Source organism: Apis cerana, linkage group LG10 (assembly GCF_029169275.1).
Source record: "Apis cerana isolate GH-2021 linkage group LG10, AcerK_1.0, whole genome shotgun sequence".
Lineage (NCBI taxonomy): Eukaryota > Metazoa > Arthropoda > Insecta > Hymenoptera > Apidae > Apis > Apis cerana.
The window spans coordinates 10719494-10731430 of NC_083861.1; the positions used below are offsets into that span (position 1 = coordinate 10719494).

At 29.2% G+C, this 11937-nt stretch overlaps 1 long non-coding RNA gene across 3 annotated transcripts; it reads left to right on the forward strand.

Annotated features, from left to right (window-relative positions):
• The first annotated feature begins 3957 nt into the window (after positions 1 to 3957).
• Positions 3958 to 11937, forward strand: LOC133666779 (uncharacterized). Of its 3 annotated transcripts, XR_009831424.1 has the most exons (6): positions 4046 to 7434; positions 7548 to 7666; positions 9522 to 9815; positions 10388 to 10636; positions 10750 to 10824; positions 11419 to 11937. It is a non-coding gene; the product is annotated as an uncharacterized LOC133666779 (long non-coding RNA). The 3 variants fall into 3 exon arrangements; XR_009831422.1 differs by having other exon boundaries at positions 3958 to 6124; positions 6239 to 7434; positions 7548 to 10636; XR_009831423.1 differs by having other exon boundaries at positions 9522 to 10636.

An 11937-nucleotide genomic window follows, 5' to 3' on the forward strand; every position in this document is an offset into this window, starting at 1 on the left:
ATATCGCTTCGATATATAGAATATCTCAATAAAAATAATAAATAATAAATTTTTCACGTGTTCTCCCTCTTATAAAACACGTTTGCCATATCAATATAACTCGTGTATACACGCGAGTGAAATAATTTCAATGTCGTGCCACTGAAGGGACGTTAATTTAAATAAAGTAGATCATGATAGGATTTCTCTCAAGGGTCCTTCCGTAATTCGTGCGATGGTGTAATTATCCACCATTATAAATTCTTCTTGCCAGTTCTCTGCTTCGTACATTAACAAATTAAATTTATCGCGAATCTATAATGAGTATTTAACGAGGATGTTGAAATCGTTCTAAATGGATTAATATCCTTTTCAACAATACTGTTTATTTGCGTGTAATTCGTTTTTTTTTACACGGAATTTTTTCTTAAAAAGAAATTATCACATCCATAAAATTATAACGCATAACAGTAATTCGTTTATTTCAAAATTTTGTTCAGTGATATTTTACTATATAAATAAATTACAGCGCAGAAATTAATTTTGCTGAGATATAAGTTATGCCATATTTGATCTACGCTACGTACACGTATAATATTTTATAGAGTATTTTATGGATATTTTAAAATTTTTTCTTCATTTAATTTCATTATCTAATACAATTGCAATTGTACAACTACATGCGTATGGATATACGTATATTAGATTATTGATAGGGGTTATGGAACTTGTTAAAGGTTGAGTAAATCCTCACGTTTCACTTGTCAAAGACTAGTGAAGATAACTAACTGGTGGAAAATGAAATCATGTACACAGCTCTTTTTGTTGTGCGCGAAACACGAAAATTTATTACTTCGATTTATCACACGTTTATATTCCTCTTTTTATTATATTTATTTATTCTTCACCTTTCAATCCATAATATTGGAAAAGGTCGGGTGGATAATAAATGGAAATTTTATTTCGAAAGATTGAAACAATAGATAGGAGAAATAGATTTGGTGGAACAGATTAAAACGTTCTCTTCCCTTCCGTTTCGTCCAAGATTCAATAAGTTTTTGTCTAGCTGGCTAAATACCGACTTTTTAAAACGACCAGCCGAGAACAAAAGAATTAAGAGAGCTACATGTCGATTCCAACGCTCGTTGTATCGGAAATATCATGTTTGTTACCCGTACACAGCTTTGACGATTCTCTCGGTCTTTCTATCCCAACAATAACGCTTTCCGATATTGTTTGGCGCAAACAGACTTATAGCCAATAATTTTTTCAAGAATGAAATGTGCAAATTTTATTTTTATTTCAGATAGTAACATAGATGCTTCTGTAAAGCTTCATTTATTTAAATAATATTTTATAACAATCAATCATTTTATTCAATGCAAATTTTATATTTTCTAAGGATTCTTATTTGAAAATAAAATTCTCGAGAATGGTTCTTCGTCGATGAACTACTGTAATCGAGAGTGAAAATTAGCGCAGGATAATCATTCTTGATGCCAACGCTCTCTAGTGGAAAATTTTTGCAACTTTTGTAAAGTTTTGTTATTCAAGCTATGGTGTCTTAAAGGTAATCATTTCTTTTAACAAATTGTTATATTTTGCAAGAATACATATTTGAGAGATAAAATTTTTGAAAATTATTATCGAGAGTTTTTATTAGTTTAAAAATTTTTTTTTTAACAAATATTGCATCCGGAACAAAAATTAATATAGAATAATCACTCTGAATGCAATGCCCTCTAGTGAAAAATTTTTGTAATAATCAAATACCATTATTTCATTTAAAACGACTTTGAAATAAAATATGTATCAAAATAAAGAACGATAATCAAGGTCAGTGTAATAAAGGTCTATTTGATGAACATTCCTCGACGTCGGACCTCGAACTACTTCCGTTACCCTTGGGAATCCTGTTCAGGGACGAACGTATTATGAAAGCATGTTAAACGTCTTGTCTTTGCATTTTTTAATCTAATGAAAAGCTTGAATTTATCACTTCTTTTCTCTTCATTGTATCAATATTAAAATTTTATTCTTAAAAATATGTTTGCAATAATATAAAAAAAAATTTTTAAATAAAAAAAAATTTCAATTCCAGATTTTCTTCAATCAACAGTGTTAAATATAATGGCAAACAATTTAACATAAATTATGTCGAGAGAACGCGAGTTAGTTAGTTATCTTTCAGTTCATTATGCGTTAATGTCTCTTAACTAGTTATATCGAGATCTATGGATCCATCGAAGCGTTCCAATTATTCTCTCGGCGAACAAAGACAGAGTATTCGTATGAAACATTAAAAGGGTTTGTTTGCCAGAATGCACTATTTTAAGATACACAACAGTTTATTAATAGGAACTTGTGAAACAATTATAACCGATGCGTTCATTCTAAAATCGATTGAAAATGCATCAGATTTTAAAAAAAAAAAAAATAATCATCTCTAATTCATAAATACTTTGTTACAGATTCTTCGAATTTGCAGTTGAGTAAATACATAATGTACGCGTTAAAACAAATATTATAGCTGGTCTTATGAAATCAACAGGTAATATTTTCAAATATAAAAAAATTTACCGTCAAATAATTTCTAACATATATCTACTATTTCTTCTTTTTTTTCAATATAAAAATATAGAATATATAATCTAATTCATTTTTATAAAAATATGACAGTTCGAATCACAGATATATTCGCTGCATGTGTAACTTTTCAAGTTTTGAAGTATAGTAAACATCCTCGTTTACTCTTTTAACTAATCTTAACAATCGAAACGAAGCATGATCCCCGAATTGAAAATTGTCAAAAGTGGGATGATAAAAGTAGGAAATCGATTGCTTTGCATAATGAGTCGTTAACAAGATTTACGATAGTTTTCAGGGGAAGGAGAGCGTATCGTTCGCTGGAGAAGAGCTTTACCGCGCGCAGTAAGGACGATCGATGCAGCCACCGGCACAACCAGCCGCCCCCAGATCTCACGACCCCGTGTTCCTCTCCCTCTCTCTCCCCCTCTCTCTCTCTCTCTCTTTCCCCATCGCCACCATTTTCTCCACCATCCGACTTCCTATTTTTCCTTTCCTTGTCACAATACTGTAAGTGGTGAACAGTCTTTTCACTCTCCTTAACGTTATTGTGCATTTCAACTCGGAAGTATTTGTCTTTTATCTTGTTTTTCTTTCATTCCTATTCCCATTTCAAACCTATATAGAAGCAATTTTTCTCTTAACAATCATTGCAATGCCAGAATAGTATGGAATAAATAGGTATTTCTTCTTTATTTTTCTTTTGCCTACTGCTTGTATTTTAAAAATCTTTAGAGACAATTTTTTTTTTTTTTTTTTTAGCATTCATCGCAATAATACAAACTTTCTCTTTTAATCGTCGTTGTAATACAGTAGTTCAGGATTAGGTGGATATTTATTCTTTATTCTCCTTGTTTTTCTTTTATCCATTCCTATATTTTAAAGAGACAAGGGATAATTTTTCATTTAACAATCATTGTGATAGCAGTATACAAATTTCTTTTTTTCGTGTATTGTTATATTTTAAAAACAATTTTAAAAATGATTGTTGTAATAAGTATAATAATATGGAATTACATATAAATAGATATTCTTTCACTTATTTTTATATTTCAAATTTTCAGAGGCAATTTTTCTTTTGGAAATGGAATTCTAATATTATAGTAATAGCGAACTAGATATGAATTAATTAAGAAAAAAGGAAAATAGAGTATGTTAATTTTCATTAAATCATGAAACATTAAACATTGTAGTATTTATATTCAAAAGAATATTTTACTTCACGACTTTTAAACGACTTATTCGCTAAACTTTCTTTATTCTTTATATGTTTATCTTAATGAACTACTTGAATATCTTATACATCTTCCAAGTTTAAATACTATTATTTATCTATTTCTCGTTAGAAAGTTTCTTGCTTCTTTCTTCGTTAGTTTAAGAACCAATTTTTACTTTTCCATTTTTATCATTTTTTCGCTTGATGAAGCTATTTAAAGTTTTGCCTACACCAATTTTTTCATCATATAATGCTATATTTTTTTTTTTTTTTTTTATTTTCTTTAAATCTTCATACGCTTCATTCTCTTCGATAATTTCATGCTGTATTCTAAAAAAAAAAAAGTGTCTTTATCCATTTTCTCTCTTGGGTATCCCCTTTTCACCGTTTTTGTTTTTCAGCATTCTACATTCCACTCGTGCTTTCTTCTTTTTCGCAGTTCGATTTAACCCACTTTCCTTTCTCCATGGCATTTTATGTAATTTATACCGTTTCTCTTTATACCTAACTCTCTTCTTCTTCTCGAATTTTGCTCCTCAGAATTTTTACACTTTACACTTATTTCATATATTTTGAAGAATTGAAGAATTCGTAGGAGAAACAATCTTCTCAATTTTATGATATTTGTGATGATTTGATTAGAAATTTTAGCAAAGAAATTACATAAAAGAATCCAAGATAATTTTCTGTTCTGTAAGAAAAATTAATAAAGAAGGAGAAAAATCGATTGAAAAAAAATCGTTTCTATTTCAATTGTAATGTTACAAATATTACAAATATGTTACAAACGATGTTTCAAAATCTATCCTGCTTCGAGTAACTTTTTCCGTTATCATCTGCAAATGAATAAAATTTAATCACGGTTTAAGCGACCGTTATTTAAAACAGCATTTAATTGCTTTTATCGTGGAAAAGCGTGGGGTCTGTCCAGCTTTCGAAAATATAATTATAATAATTTCTATGTTCTGCTTTGTTCGAGCCGAATCGAAAGTCACCATTAACTCGCGTCGAATATTTTTTATCGTATAAATGGAAATATAAATAGAATGATATTCGCCGATGAATAATTCTTGTAAAATAATTTAATTGGAAATAATAATTCTGTCCGATTAAATGATTAATTTAAATTTTTGTTCTTTCCTTTCGTTTTTTTCTTTACAATTGTTAATAAAAATAATAATTCTCATTTTCTCTCTTGAATGTAATCAAAAATTTAATACAATAGGCAATAATTTATCGAATGAAATATGAAAGACGTGCGATCTAACATGGCAGTCTTTGAAAATCGTATTTCTCTCCTTCTCCATTGTTGTATCTTTTCACTTCAATCTGTCCCCGTAGACCTTCACATTCTCTTTTATAGCCCCTTAAAATTATACGTGATGTAAAATGTGTATGTATTCTCACGAGACACTGTGGAAAACGTATAACAGAGATCGTGCAAAATTTACCCAGTTACAATGCAAATATCTCTTATAAAACGCAGTATCGTCACAATATTAACTGAATAATTACTAACATTAATTCTTATTTTTATTAATTAAAATGATTCATATTGAGTATTTTGTAAGAAACAATTTTTCTTTCCATTTATTTCTTCCTTTTCTCGTGAAATTATTCGAATACATTATCTTACAGTGAGATTCAGCTAAAATTCAAAAATTCTAAAACGAAACTTTGTAGATTACACAAAATCTATTTTCAAGAATTGAAAACGACCCTTCAAGTTATCAACACTTTTCATACAATTTCAAAATTTTTAACACAATTTCCTCAGACTACAAAATTCTTCACTTTTAAAGTTTTGCTCTACCATTAGAAAAGTTACATTTAAAGAGAGGAAGAAAAATTCATTGAACATTCTGAATCCCTTAAAATAACAACGAAAACAAATTGCTTCGTATATAATCACAAAGTTTCGTTAAAAGATAATGGAATTGTTTATTAAAATTTCGATCGAAAAATAAAAAGCTTTCCTGACCCATTCTATGTATTTACATATTTATATATTTTCTCTTTTAATCGCACTTGCTTTTTTCACACACACGCGCGCACGCGCACACATTAATCCATATCTGAAACCATACACAACGTTGCCTTCCCCGTTTCATTTCCCGCCTTTATATCGCGCCTGGCGGTATGCTTTCGTGCAAACAGCCTTCCCCTTGTACAATGGACGGCCCCTGAGAAAGTGACGGAGAGACGAAGCATCCGTAGGTGGTACAAATTGAACGCAAGCAAGCAATAAGCTACTTGCATTGCTTTTCTCTATCACGTTACGATTAGCAGGAACGTGACCTAGTCACGCAATTTTATTGGCAACCACCAACGTAACAGCAACACGTTAGCCCGTTATATTAAATGACATTAAGTGATTAGAGCGTTATACGCTCGTGATTTACACTTTCTCCGTATAAAATTATCGTCGAACCGCTCGTAATTTTTCTCGTATTCCAGGTCTTCCATCGTGTCCATCTGTTGTCGGCGAGAGAAACTTTCGTAAGGAGAGATTTCAAGAGCGCGGGCTTTTCAATATTCGTCTTGCTTCTGCACGATACAACGATTGAGAGAGAAAATGGATGATGCAGCGAAGGAGAATTTTATAAAGAAAGATTCCAAAAGTGTAACGTTGACTTTTTAATACGATTGAAAGAGAAAATGGATATTCGATTTTAAAGTATGGTATTATATACTCGTTTTTAATGAAAGATTCCAAAATTTTAAGGTATGGTATCATCTATTTATTTTATTGATGAAGGATTTTTATAGACATTCGAAAAATATTCGGTTTTAAGATATGGTATTATTTATTCATTTTGTTTTTAATGAAAGATTTTTATAGAGATTCTAAAATTGTAACATTGACTTTTTAATACGATTAAAAGAGAAAATGGATGGTATCTAATTTCATTTTATGATATCATCTATTTATTTTATTGATGAATTTTTATAGAGATTCCAAAAGTACAATGTTAATTTTGTAATAGGTTTCTGCATGATTATTCGGTTTTAAGATTTTTATAGAGATTCCAAAATTGTAACATTGACTTTTTAATACGATTAAAAGAGAAAATGGATGGTATCCAATTTTAAGGTATGGTATCATCTATTTATTTTACCGATGAAGGATTTATAGACATTCCAAAAGTATTCAGTTTTAAGATATGATATTATTTATTCATTTTATCGATGACTTTTATAGAAAGAAAGAGATTCCAAAAGTGTAACGTTGACTTTTTAATAGGATTAAAAGAGAAAACGGATATTCGATTTCAAGGTATCCTATTGTCTATTTGTTTTGCTGGTAAAAGATTTTTATAGAGATTCCAAAACGTTGACTTTTTAATACGATTGAAAGAGAAAATGGATATTCGATTTTAAGCTATCGTATCGTTTATTCGTTTTGTTGGTGGAAAACTTTTTGATAGGAAGAATTTCCAAGTAACTATAGCATTGACTTTTTAATAGACTTTTACATGGTTATAACGATTGAAAATAGTATTCCATTTCTCTAATTACGAACCATTCAATTTTCGCTCCTATTATATCTATGCATTATTGAAAAATTTTAAGAGATTCCAAATATATATATGCTGACTTTTTAATAGATTTTCTGCATAATTACAACGGTTAAGAGATAAAACGATTATAAGGTACGACATCATTTTCATCTATTCATTTTCTTGACGAAAGATTTTTATTTCTAATAATCTTGTGCATAGTTATATTTATATTGAAAATAATAAAAAATGAAATTATTTTACAGCATCGTCGAAACATTATAAAAATTTGGAAAAAATACATGGATCAGGACAGAAAGAATAAATTTATCATCAGCCTAACATCTCGCTTACACCAGATCTCACTACAGAATATGAAACTTAAGTACTTAACCTAACTTTGACGTTAAATATCTCGTTAATTATCGATCGGCTTCCTCCAATTTCGCGAATTACATCCGACTGTGTGTCAAAAGACGAACGACCAGCTATCCCTCGCTCATCCAGCATTAATATGAGAGCGTTCTTCGTATCAGAGGGTTCTACGCGAAGTGCTTTGAAAAGAAACGTCTCGTGCATCTTAGGCCACTTCACTTAAGTAGAATCTTCGTTGTCACGAGTTGATGTTAAGTCTGAACGAGGCGACGACACGTAACGAGGCAAAGATTTACGTAAAGTTGAATTTTTTTTACTATTATTATTGTTATATTAATGCGACGCGCTAATTGAGTAGAAAATTATTGTGAATTCAATCAATTGCAACGATCGACTTTATTATTTTATTTACGTGATAAATCCTTAATCGTTGAAATCTTGTTAATACACGTTTCATTTCAAGGAGGTGGTTAATAAGCTGTTTCTCCATTGTTGTCACTCAAGAGAATAATGACGATGAAGTCGGAAATTAGTTCTAATTGCTTCGAGTATTTATGCACGTTTGTATAACGAATGGACTTACATTTTGAAACTCAATTTAATCCAGGACGATTGTTAAGTATATACACAAGTGTGATGTCAATTACATTCTTCTATATGTAATATATAATTTATTAATAGTTATATTATAATTTAATTTTTAATTTAGATTAATAAATAAATAAAAGTGTATAAAAATAATCAAATTAACAACAAAATGTCAATATCAAATAGTTAATTTATATTATGTATATTTGAAAAATTAATATTCGATAAAAAGATACTGAAAGGAAAATTGATCTAATTAAGACATGTAATCCATGAAATCTAGTAGCTATAAAAAAAATTGAACCATAAATTATATTACATATATATTTAAGAAAAATATCAATCAAATGATCAACTTAATTATTATTAATGATTTAAATAATTCTTTTTATATAAGATTGATAGAATTCACAATTCATTGATGAAGATAGAATGAGACATTGTTTGAGAAATAATTTCAAAAAAAATTTATCCAAAATATAAAATTGTCACAATTAACACAGTTAAATATAGTTTCAATTTGTAAACACATTTTTAATTTCTTTCCATTTGTTTCTAAATTTGAAACAGCTTTGGTCCACACTTAATGATTGTAGACTATAACAAGTGTTGTATTTCACTCGTACAATCATCGTTCAGGCTTGTTTCTATTCAAACTTCACCATGTTATTCTGATTGTTTTCCTTCACAATTCCTATCTGTTTTGCAGTCTCTCTTGTATATTCTATACGTTCAACTTCACTTTATCTCCCTCGAGAAATTGTAGAAAGAAAATAGAACTGTCCAATAACAGTGAAGTGAATACAATGAATTTTTAGAAGAATCAATTATCCATATTCTATGAAGTTGTTCATCGTCAATACCTATCAATGATAATTCGTTTCATATTAATTCACATCAATCAAGAATCAAGAATATTCTAATTGTTGCAAGCAACAAGATGATCAAGTAGTTCTCCTGGATTCTTCAGGATTATCTTATCAATTTACTTAAATTCTTATCTTTAATAATTGAAACGTTTTGTATCTGATATTCTTATTCATTTTTTATCTTGAAATATTTTAAGTTGCAAGTATTTTTTTTTAAGAGATTTTTTTTTCAGATATCTCCTTCACTTTCAAAATATTTCAAAAGTTTCATATCTTTCACTCTCAACTAAGCTAAATTTAGAAAATCCATGAATAAATACTTTGGAAGGATCTATCGAATATTTTTGCTCGATTATTTAAATTAAAACTTTGTTAGATAGAATTCAAAACTTGATTTTTTTCTTTCAGGAAATAAAGATCGAAACTTCTCTCTGTTTACGATTTCTTGAGAATTCTGATCGATGTGTTCAAAAAGATGTTGGTCGTTGAAGAAGGCAGAAGCCTGGATTGAGATAGCAACGACAGACAGCTATTAAGGTCAACAACGGATTTCAGGAAAAATCGATAGACCGGATAGAACGACCCTCGATGGATATCGGCCTGTTTAGAATCAAGGGTGCATACAAGGATCGAGTAGTGCCTTTTTTTAATTCCTTTCGCCATTTTCCCTTACGGTTGCCATGCTACGTAGCAAATAATAAGGTGGAAACAGTGTTAAAAATCTATTATTGGCAAAACATTGTTCAAGATTCCTCACTTTATTCTAATCTTTTTGTTAGTACTTTTTTTAAAAGTATCTTGAAATATTTGGAATATTTCAAGTATTTCTTCACAATGTTTTTATTATAATTTACTATTTTCTTTATTTTTTAAGATATGTACTTTGAAATATTTAAATTTTGTTCTTTTTTTAATATTACAATTATTACATTTATTCAATTTTGTATTATTTTATATTATCCACGTTTTTCGTTATTTTACATCATAGATTTTTTTGTCCAGTGAAGAATTATTTACTTGAAATTGTATCATAACGATTCAAAAGAATTGATATTTGATTATTATTATATATTTGAGAGTTAAATACTTTCTTAAGAACTATTTTTGAAAATATTTTTGAACAATTGGAAATTGCATTGAGAGTAATTTTGCAAATAATCTGAAAAGAATTTTGGAAGGATATTATTTTCAAATATACTTATACTCTTAATTATTAATTTCAACAAACACAAATAGATCTGGTTTTAATTTAGTTAAATTCTTTTTGGACGAAGCACAAGAGATTTATGCTGTGAAGTGTCAAAAACTGTTGATGGCTGGCGGCCAATAAGCCAACAAAAGGGGAAAAAAGAGAAATAGCTCGGCTATCAGGAAACAATAAGGTGGTCGAGGCTGGTATCTGCTTTGTACGATGAAAATTTTACTTAAATATCGTTACCAAAATCTCACCATGTGAATGAATAAAGATGGATTGAAATTGTAATGGAGGCTATTTGAATATGAAAAAGAACAGAAGTTTGAAGGTAATAAAATTGACATCTTATTCTAAACTATATTTTTTAAATATAAAAATGTTTATGAGAAAATAATATTTGAAGGAATTCCATTTATTAAAATTGTGTTTCTGAAATTGCAGAGATTAATCTCTTTGCTTGCTGCATTTAAGGCTGAACTTAATTCTTGGGTGAAATTGGACGAAATTCGATTGTTGGTCGGTTTTTATACTTCTTGTGCGATCATTTTCCACTTAATACAACAATCTTCTCAGTGTTATTGATACATCATTGCAATTTCTATATATTTTTATTCTATATTTCAAATCTATTCTTTGATACCACCTCGTTTAATTTATATAATTTCATCCAGACAATCATTGTGCTGCTTCGACTCAATATCGACTCTAGCACGCCTTAAAGCTCGCCTAAAATATTTTTAGAATCGTATTACTAGAAAATCAAACCACGATTCGAGCTATTAGACGAAACTGTCTAACCACTTTATTGAACTTCATTCCATTGAAAATTATTCAACGTGTATTGGAAATTACAATTAATTTAATAAACCAAATTAAAATCCACTGTACTTTACCTTATATACATACACAGATTAATTAATTAACAAAGATAACTAAACTTGATTGAAGGATACAGTCTTTTTATTTACAACTGCTCAAATTAATTATATAGATTCCAAATTATCTTAAATTTTATCTTACAAAACATCAAAAAAAAAAAAAAAAATATCTCATTTCGAATATTTATCAAAATTAACCAAAAATAAATTCCAATTTTCGTAATTCTTTCAGGCATTCAACATCAACATCACGCAGAATCGGAAAGTAATGATCTCGGGATATTTTATAATGATCAATATACGATTTAAAGTGGAGAACATGTTGCATCGACAATAAGATACGCGGTTGGCAACACGATTGACAGACGACACCGTCGCTCGTTTATTAAATATCGATACACGCAGGGTTATTCACTCGACAAAAATTTTTAAACAACATGGAACGGTTGATTGGAATCGCACGAGCCCTTCGTTCAACATCGTTAACCTGTCACTGAAGTATCCTGGACCCCTGCGACTCGTCGATCGAATCCTGTCGTACCCTAATCTATCGCAGTCAGTTTCATAAATTGTTTCAACATCTCGATTTAACAAATTTTCCAATCTTAAAATTCTTATCTTAAAATAAATTGATGGTAAAAAATCGAAACAAGATTAAATCGATCAATTAACACTTCTGGATCTTATAGATAATAGATTATGTCAAATTATAAGTATATTTGGATAATAAAATTTTCGAGATTGAATCTAA